We start from the raw sequence: 9,766 nt of genomic DNA, 5'->3' as shown, positions 1-9,766 counted from the left end.
AAAAAATAAAAAAAAATTTAAAAATTTTAGTTGTTTTTTTTTTTTTTTTTTTTTTTTTTTTTTTTTTTTTTGAGACAGAGTCTTGCTCTTCTGTACCAGGCTGGAGTGCAGTGGTGTGATTTTGGCTCACTGCAATCTCCGCCTCCCGGGTTCAAGCTACTCTCCTGCCTCAGCCTTTCGACTAGCTGGTATTACAGGTGTACACCACCTTGGCTGGCTAATTTTTGTATTTTTGGTAGAGACAGAGTTTCATTATGTTGGCCAGGCTGGTCTCGAACTTCTGACTTCATGATCCACCCACCTCGGCCTCCCAAAATTTAGCTGATTTTTGTATAGTGTGGAAATTCAGCAAAGTATGTTTCATGTTAGGATTATACATATCAAAAAATGTACATACATTCAGGGACAGTAATGAAAATAAGTTGACTGAGAAGATTTAATAGAACCCCACTCTAACTCTATATTAAAGATAATTTCTAGAGAGAGAGAAAGACGCATCATAATAAAAATAGACTTGTAGAAATATAAAATGAAAGCTGGAAAAAACACCTTTAAAATCTTATAATACAATTTCCCCAAATGTTACCCAGTGTGGCTTTCTTTATCCTTTCCTCTCATTCCTCATTTAATTCATATTTTCAAATATTTTCTTTAATAAACTTCATTTCTTCATAGTAATTTTTAATTAAAGACAAATCAGTGATTAAGCAATAAAATAATAAATTATAATAAAAAGCAAACTAATCAATTTATAATATTTACCATATATATAGTTATATAAACATAAATTTGTGAAATATGAAAATACAATGGATAACATGCATTTATTAACTTTTGCTTTGGGAACAAACAGCCCCAAGTCCCATGACTTTATCATAAACAGCATGATTTCTTCCTCACATTACTATAGAGATGTAGGTCAGCTGCCGATCTGCTGAGATCTCCACGTGTTTTCATTAGAGACTCAGGTTGAAGGGTGGGCCACTGTGTAGACATAATGTTTTATGGTGAAGATCTGAGCAGATGGACTAGAGGCAAACCAGACAATGACATATAAAATTACTACCCAAATACAGGGTAGGTCACATCTCTTCTATTACATTTGTCCCAAGCCTCTTGTCAATGGGATGAGAAAGTGTCCTTCATCTACAGAAAACTTGAGAAATAAATAATTGTAAAAGAAAAGTATATCACCACCACAACTACAGTTTTAAATATTTATGAGAATTTGGGAACCAGGAAATTAACACACACACACACACACACACACACACACACACACACAGATACACAATACCTATTTATTCAGGTAAAAATGCTGAGGCAGAGTCACTGAGTTATTATAAGATGACTGAAATGTTTCCGTTTCTGTCCTCAAGTATAGTTTCATCTTACACTTTATACAAGAGCCAATTTTCAAAGTGTAAATCATATAGTTGGCCGGGCGTGGTGGCTCATGCCTAGAATCCCAGCACTTTGGGAGGCCGAGGTGGATGGATCACTTGAGGTCAGGAGTTCGAGATCAGCCTAGCCAACATGCTGAAACGCTGTCTCTGCCAAAAAATACAAAAATCAGCCAGCAGTGGTGGCATGCTCCTATAGTCCCAGCTACTGAGGAGGCTGGGGCAGGAGAATCATTTGAACCTGGGAGGCAGAGGTTGCAGTGAGCCAAGATCCTGCCACTGCACCCCAGCCTGGGTGACAGAGTGACACCCTGTCTCAAAAAAAGAAAGAAAGAAAGAAAGAAAGAAAGAAAGAAAGAAAGAAAGAAGGAAGGAAGGAAGGAAGGAAGGAAGGAAGGAAAGAAAGAAAGAAAGGAAGAAAAGAAACAAAAAATCAAATATTGTTTCCTTAACTCCGAACCTAGGCGATAATAGCTGAACAAGCATGTGAAAACCATCCCTCTCACCTCCATAAACTAAAGATGGTATAGTATCATCTGTTTTAATATATTTCTCTTCGCCTAGCTTTACCTTGTCCGCTCCTTCCCTGGAAATCTTTGAGATCTGTTTTTTTTTTTTTTTTTTTTTTTTTTTTTTTTTTTTTTTTTTTTTTTTTTTTTTTTTTTCTTATTACATTTGCACCCCAGCCTGTCAGAAACTTTTGCCCAATAAACTGTGTAATTTGGACATACCGATTAGGTCTCTTTTTGTTTGAGTATGTTTTCATTTATGCTTAAGAAGAAGACATATATTGTTTAACATTAACTTACGAAATTTCCATTTTGTGAATTTTTTTTTTTTTTTTTTTGAGACGGAGTCTCGCTCAGTCCCCCGGGCTGGAGTGCAGTGGCGTGATCTCTGCTCACTGCAAGCTCCGCCTCCCGGGTTCCCGCCATTCTCCTGACTCGGCCTCCCGACTTGCTGGGACCACAGGCGCCGCCACCTCGCCCGGCTAATTTTTTGTACTTTCTTAGTAGAGACGAGGTTTCACCGTGTTAACCAGGATGGTCTCAATCTCCTGACTTCGTGATCCGCCCGCCTCGGCCTCCCAACATGCTGGGATTACAGGCGTGAGCCACAGCGCCAGGTCAAATGTTCATTTTTATTTAATTTTGTTAAATTTACATTTACTTGCACAACTTCTAGCATAATACTAGATATATTTTATCTCCTCAGCTATTAAAAGAATAACCTTTAACACAAATTGTATGTTTTCACTGTTAAAGAATATTTTAGTGCCACAAGTTTTAATAATTACTATCTTCTCTATACTATATGACTGAAAGTGGTGAATGGAAATGTCTAATGCTAGAATGTCTCCTAGAGGTTCGAGTGTCAGAATTTGATTAGATCTTTACTGAACAGTCCACTGTCCTCGTATCTATGTATATTCTGGTTAACCTGGAAAGTGTCAATAATTGGTTTACTCCATTCACATATGCTGAAAGAAAGGGTTATCCTATTGCTGTTAGCACCAGCTGATGTACAAAGAAAGAGAACAAGATAAACAAGAACAAAATTCAAACTCCTAAAATAAATACTTAACTTTGGTAAATTTTATTACAAATAATTGACTATACATTTAGGGAAAAATTCTGACTTTGATTTGTTTAGTTCTTTTGTCACTTTTGTTTGACATATTATTTACTTTTGAATAAATTGTATGAGTGATTGTTGTTCTTATATTTTTAATGAAAAGTCAAATTATAGTTTTCAAACCATATCAGATGTAAATATGTTGAATTTTCATAAACCCATTATTTTTTAAGACATGGACATTTCCATTTATTTCTATAGAAATGTTTTTCCTATATTAATATGTGATCCAGCTATCACTTAACCGGTCTCCTAGGGACTCCCACTGCCTTGCTAGTTGCTCTGCTTCTCTGCCTCTGTAATGTCATGGTCACATGCCATTTTTATCTACCATATATTTATTAATAAGTTATCTACTTACGTCTCACTGTCAGACTATGGGATAGTTGCTATTTCTTATTAATTTTTGATAATATATGATCCATCACAATACAACTAGTGACTGTTAAAATTTTGTTTAATGAATAGATGTTATCTTCAGAGTGAGGATGAAGGGAAGTATTTAGTCTAAAGCGACTTTTACATCAAAACATTTTAATTACAGCTATGATAATTACAAATTGTGAAATCTTAGGGAAAATACATTATGTTTTTCTCACTTGTAGATTCCGATCATTATGTTTTCTATGGTATGCATTTTGGTTGTTTACTTTCTTCACTGTGTCTAAATATTCAGGGAAGAAAATCTTTATTTATTCCCAGGAGTTAATCTTTTGGGGCTACCCAATTGTGTTACCTCCATTTCCCTTGCAAGAGATTGACTTAGAATGGAACATGAGATCTCCTCTTCAGAAATTAGAGTAATGTGTAGAGTTTATCTTTTGGGGCCATAATTTCTGTGTGAAGACTGGCTGACTAAAAGGGCCAGGAGTGGGGTGGGCACCAACTAAATCAATTCATTTTGTGAAGTTTGTGGAATGGGCATTTACCACTATCACCATAAATTACTTTTAACAGCATTTGTTTCACCTTACATTACACTTAAGTTATCAATAAATTCCCTCTTCAGTCAATGCCTAGAATTCAAGTATAGTTTTTTCTTGCCAAAATGTATTTAACTAAATGTTTTTTCCCAAATAGATCAATAACAAATAAAAGTAAATCAGATACATAAAACGGACAGTAAGATGTTGAAAGATGAATTGAAAGATTAATTTTTTGTGGAGTTCTCCTAAAATCTCACTTACAAGAGCTGAAGGAATAAAAAGCACTCTCCTAATAGCAAAAGCAGTTTTGTTCTCCTGAGTACCTGCCAAGGACAAAAATGTGTTTCTTGGTTTATTAACATTTGCTACACAACTGTGAAGCAATTGGGATCATAAGCAATACATCTCCCATTTCTGGTGAGGTAAGTTTTGCTGTGGGTAAGTCAAAGAAAAGCAAGTCTCATTTTTGTAATTTTCAGGAAGATGGATCCATAAAACTAGAAGTGAGAAGCAAGAAAATATCTACTGAGACTTGATAGCCAGTAAAGCTATGTGGCACAGCCTTGCAGACTCTTGTGGCATATTGAAAAATAACTCACCTTCTTGGAATTTTTTTTTCTTTTTTTTTTCCGCAAAATGTGAAGAGTCACTATATTTGCGTTCATCAATCAGCCACACAGCCATCATAATGCAAGGGTTTTGTCCTATTGAATATAATGCAGTGGAAGGAAATGAGACAAGGGTAAATGACTTTAATGTCTTTCAACATTTCACAGGACAGTCTTTACTATCAAGGTTACTAGTTTGATAATTTCTATGCAGTCATAACAAAAATGGGATTGTATGTAAAATGTGTTTTTCCATTATACAATACTTCCCAAGCCCTGCTCTTATTTATTACACTAAAATGTAACTTAAAATTTTAATGTATCACTCTTTCTACTTGCTTGATAAATTTCTATTTAGTCATAGCAAAAATGAGATTCTATGTGAAATGTGTTTTTTCATTATATGATACTTCTCATGCCCTGCTCTTGTTTATTATACTGAAATGTAACTTAAAATCTTAACATATCACTCTTTCTACTTGTTATAAAACATAAACATCAAATCATACTCATCCTCTGAAATGTCTTTTACATCTGTCCCTTTCTGTCTATTCTTACTGATACTGTATTGACCTGTACCATTCCATTCATTCTGAGGCAGATTAGAACACGGGCTTTCCAGTGATCACCTTCATAAATGGCTTTTGACTTACTCATTAACCTAGTAGTTTTCCCTGAAATTTAGGATTTCTTATTGTGTTACTCTGCAGCTTTAAACTATTAATTGACTCTATATAGTAAATATTGCTAAGATTTGTCATTCTGCCTTTCAAAGCCTTGATAGTTTTTATCACTATGCTCACTCAATTGTATCACTCCCTAATTTTCTGACTTGCAGTTTTAAGTTACAAACAACTCCATTTAGAGGAAGTAACTCTGCACACATAACCCACCATAGTTTTTCATATACTCATGACTTCATTTGGTTTCCTGTCTCTTAAAATCCTCCTGTCTTTACTCTTCTTCCAGTCCCCACATCAGTTAAGGATGAACTCAAAGTCCAGCTTTCTTAGGAATCATGTTTTGGAATCTCTTCTGTAAAGTCTCAATAGTATCTTCTTTCAGCATTGCTCATATAAGCATAAAGCTCTATGCAGTGGAATGATTCATTGCATGTGTATGTATTCCTTCCCAGTAGGGTCGTAAGTATAAAAGCCAAGACTGTAGAGTCAATGTGAGAGAGGACAGGGTACATATATTTCCTCAAGCTGCTTGAGGGCAGGGGAATTATATACACATCCCTTCTTCCCCTCATAGAACTAATGCCAGTAAGGAAATATATTTTGGGTTGTTTTTATTTGTTTGAATTAGTGGGATATTTTGGACAAATGCAATTTAAAGAAGATTATGGCAGGAATAAAGAATATTGACTTTGTCAAATTTAAGTCGTAACTACTCATTGTTTGTTTGTACAGTAGCTGATATCATGACTCACATCCCCTCCTCAAGGAGTACAGGCAAGGAGCAATTTCATTTCCAGTCTAGTGTGACTGAAATGAAATTCAGTCTTATTAGAGCTAATGTCAGCAAACCTGTCAAATTCAACATCAAGTCCTGTCGTTGTCTCCAAAGCAATGAGGTATTACTGTGATTGATCTGCATAGATGTCAAGTGCTTGACATCATTCAGCTATGCCCTGAGCTTTGAATGAATTCATGGTTATCAATCAACACATATGTATATATGAGAAACTATTTAACTGGAAAGTCTTGTGGCAATAATATTACTAAATCCATTGTGATTTGTGCAAAATGTGTTTAGAAAGTATGATCTGTGATATTGAATGGGATATTATATTTCAAAATTTTGTATAGCTTACAGTGTACTAACTCATCTTTAGGTAACAAAACTCTATTTTCACTGCCCTATGATAAAACTTTTGAAATTTCCTTTTAAATTGTTAAACAGTGGCAATTATAAAAGCATAAAGGTTTTAATGAATAATATGTAATATTAGTATTTTTACACACAAATGACATTTTGGAATATTTTACTCATTTCTAGCTCAAATGCATGAATGACTTTTTGTGAAAAAATTAAAGTCTTGTATTAAAAGAAGCTAGTTTTACTCATTTCATTGTCATTGTGTCTGAGCAGAAATAATAATTTAAAATCATTTAATTAATTTTTTATATTACATTTCTCCAAATTTCTGATTTTGTTATTCTTCAACAAACCAGTATTTTATGCATCATGAATAAAGAAAACATAGATACTTCCAATAGGATCATGATATAATTTTTTATAATAATTTAATAATTGCACATTTGGTGAAAAATTCATTTCACTCTTAGAGACTTATAAAATTACATATCACTCTTGAGATGGCTAAGAAAGATATGATGAATTAGGTTAGTCAGTTAGTGTATTTCTAAAATCTTTCTGTTGATAATTAAATTCTCTTAAATCAATTTTGATTGAGTTATTGATATTTATATTTTCACATAATATCTTAAAATTTCTCAAATTTTAAGAATCAAAATTCTTAAAAGATGCCTTAATTATTGACTCAGAGGTTTCTTATCAATATTGTGGCATCTATTTTGCAAGTTTATATATATTCAAGTAAACAATAACAATTACATAATGCCTATCAACATTCACTAAGGGATTGTAAGGTTAATTCTGATTTCAGATATGTTGAAATGTGAGAAAAACGTGTAGCCTTAAAGGATGAAATAAAGTATAATAGTGTTTTCCTTCCAGTTACAAACACATTTAATATAAATAATTTAATTTCAGACAATATTTTGTAAAAATACATTTGATGAAAAATTTGTTTTGGCATTCTTCCTGCATATAACTTGTCACTGTTTTCTTTTTTAGCCTTCGTTGCAGAGGCAGCTTATTTTTATCAAATACCCCTTAGGTTTTTGTGTAGATGTATTTTATTTAGTTTATCTCTTATGATTAACTTGGGATCATGTGGCTAAGTTCTTGCTATAGGATTGTGAGCAAAGGGAAGGCGTATAGCTCTGGGTTAAGGCTAAGATCTAGTGTGCCTCCTACTTCCTTCCCTTTCAATCTCACGGAGACCTTGGAATCTACAAATGGGAAGACAATAATACAAAAGTATGGAGCCTGGATCCTTCAGGTACAAGATGGTTGATAAGCTTACCTCAGTCAACAGCCTGTTTTTCAAAAGCACTGATTTTGGCATTTTTCTCTGTTTAGGCTGATCTTGATAATGATGCTGATGGCAAATTTCTATATAAGTTGGGTCCTATAGTTTATAAACTGTGAAATTTACCATCATTGAAATATGAGGTTATTTTGGACTTGAACAACATAATCTCCTTCTGGTGAATGCTTTAACATATTTGTGAGCTGGGATAATTTTAATTGTGAAGGAAAAGAAATTACCACCAGTTACATAGATGATATTGGGAACCAAGAATGCTTACTGTCCCCTGCTACTGCTATATAAGCCATACCTTCTGATTCTGCTTCTAAGTCAACAAGTAAAAAACGTAAAATAGGCCTGGCATGGTGGCTTATGCCTGTAATCCCAGCACTTTGGGAGGCCGAAGCTGGCAGATCACCTGCGGTCAGGAGTTCAAGACCAGTCTGACCAACATGGAGAGAGACCCTGTCTCTACTAAGAATACAAAATTAGCCGGGCATGGTGACACATGCCTGCAATCCCAGCTACTCAGGGGACTGAGTCAGGAGAATCACTCTAACCGGGGGAGCAGAGGTTGCAGTGAGCCGGGATCGCACCATTGCACTCCAGTCTGGGCAACAAGAGTGAAACTCCATCTCAATAAAATCTCAAAAAACAAACAAACAAAAATAATAAATATGATTATTGTATAAGTTTAAATATGAAGTGTTACACTTTGTATAGGTTAGAAGCAAACAAATATATATGACAAACAGATTTTGTTTATCGTAAGTCCCAAAAGGCTAACAGGTAAAGAATTTAACAGAATAGTAGATGATTCCATTTGATTGCTTAAGAGATATAAGTCATATTTTTCCTTTCTTATAATAACTTTACAATTGATGGCGTTATAGGCAGAATTTAAGAAAAAAAAAAAAAAAAAAAAAACAGTGTAATACAGTCTTACCAGCAGGTTGTGCCTCGGCTCTAGCCTTTCTGTTCTTGCCTCAGTTTGCCTTCTATGTGTGAAGCTTGGGAGTATGAACAGGTGAATGTCATCCTATGCCAAGGGTTGAGTTGCAGCTCTTAAATTATTCCCTCATATTCAATAAAAAGTAAATACACACCTGTCAGATACACACATACATAAATACACACACACACAAAGTCTAAGTGGACATATGGATTTTAATTGTATTCTCCATAGATTATTTAGGGGAAGCTTGCATAATTTGAATATTTAGGCCACTTTTAGATGATGCTAATACTTTGAAACTGCTCATCATTCACTTTAAGAACAGTTGTCCATGAGACTTAAAGCATTTAAAACTTTAAATTTATGTCATTGAGTCACTTACAGCACATAGACCATTTATTATAGGTTTAATTCACTTTTTGGGAAATTTTGTGATTAATCTGAAATGATAATAAGTTTACAACAGACTTAGAGTGTGACTTACGAAATATTTCTTTCAATATCAACTTTGCTGCATTATATCAAAAATATTTGCTCTGGAAGCAATTAAAAAGGTAAAGGATTGTTCTAGGCAGATAGTGCAGTACTTACTTAATGAAGGTTACACTTTAGTGCCATTTCTGATTTTTCATAAGTAAAATAATTTTGCACTTAAAAACCTAAAATAAAGTTACCACACAGTGTTGGTAGCCATTAATTTTATAGTGAAAACATTAATTCTCTTTTATCTCACAGTTTATAAGATATAATATTAGGAATAAATTGCAATTGCTAATTCAATCTTAGGTTAAATAAAATGGCTTTTTCATGGTATGCAAGACTAAGCATAAGGTATAGAGAAAAGTGTCACTGAAGATTTCGTACTTTTAAGAAATCATATAATTTTCATCGGAATCATCAAGCATCACATTACAAATGACATTTAGCTATCTAGATCAGCTTATAAAATCTTTACTGAAGGAAAATTTGAGATCATTTCAGATAATGTGAAATAAATTTTAAATTGAGCTGACAATTTCATTAAAGAGATTGAAAATTGTATATATTCTTAATTTTCTGTATAATGGCCTTCCATTTTACACAATAGCTTAGAAATTTAAGCAATTTTAAAAGAC

The sequence above is a fragment of the Rhinopithecus bieti genome, unplaced genomic scaffold (genome assembly GCF_001698545.2).
Source record: "Rhinopithecus bieti isolate Rb0 unplaced genomic scaffold, ASM169854v2 scaffold_1295, whole genome shotgun sequence".
Lineage (NCBI taxonomy): Eukaryota > Metazoa > Chordata > Mammalia > Primates > Cercopithecidae > Rhinopithecus > Rhinopithecus bieti.
Note: the sequence above shows the minus strand (reverse complement) of the source record.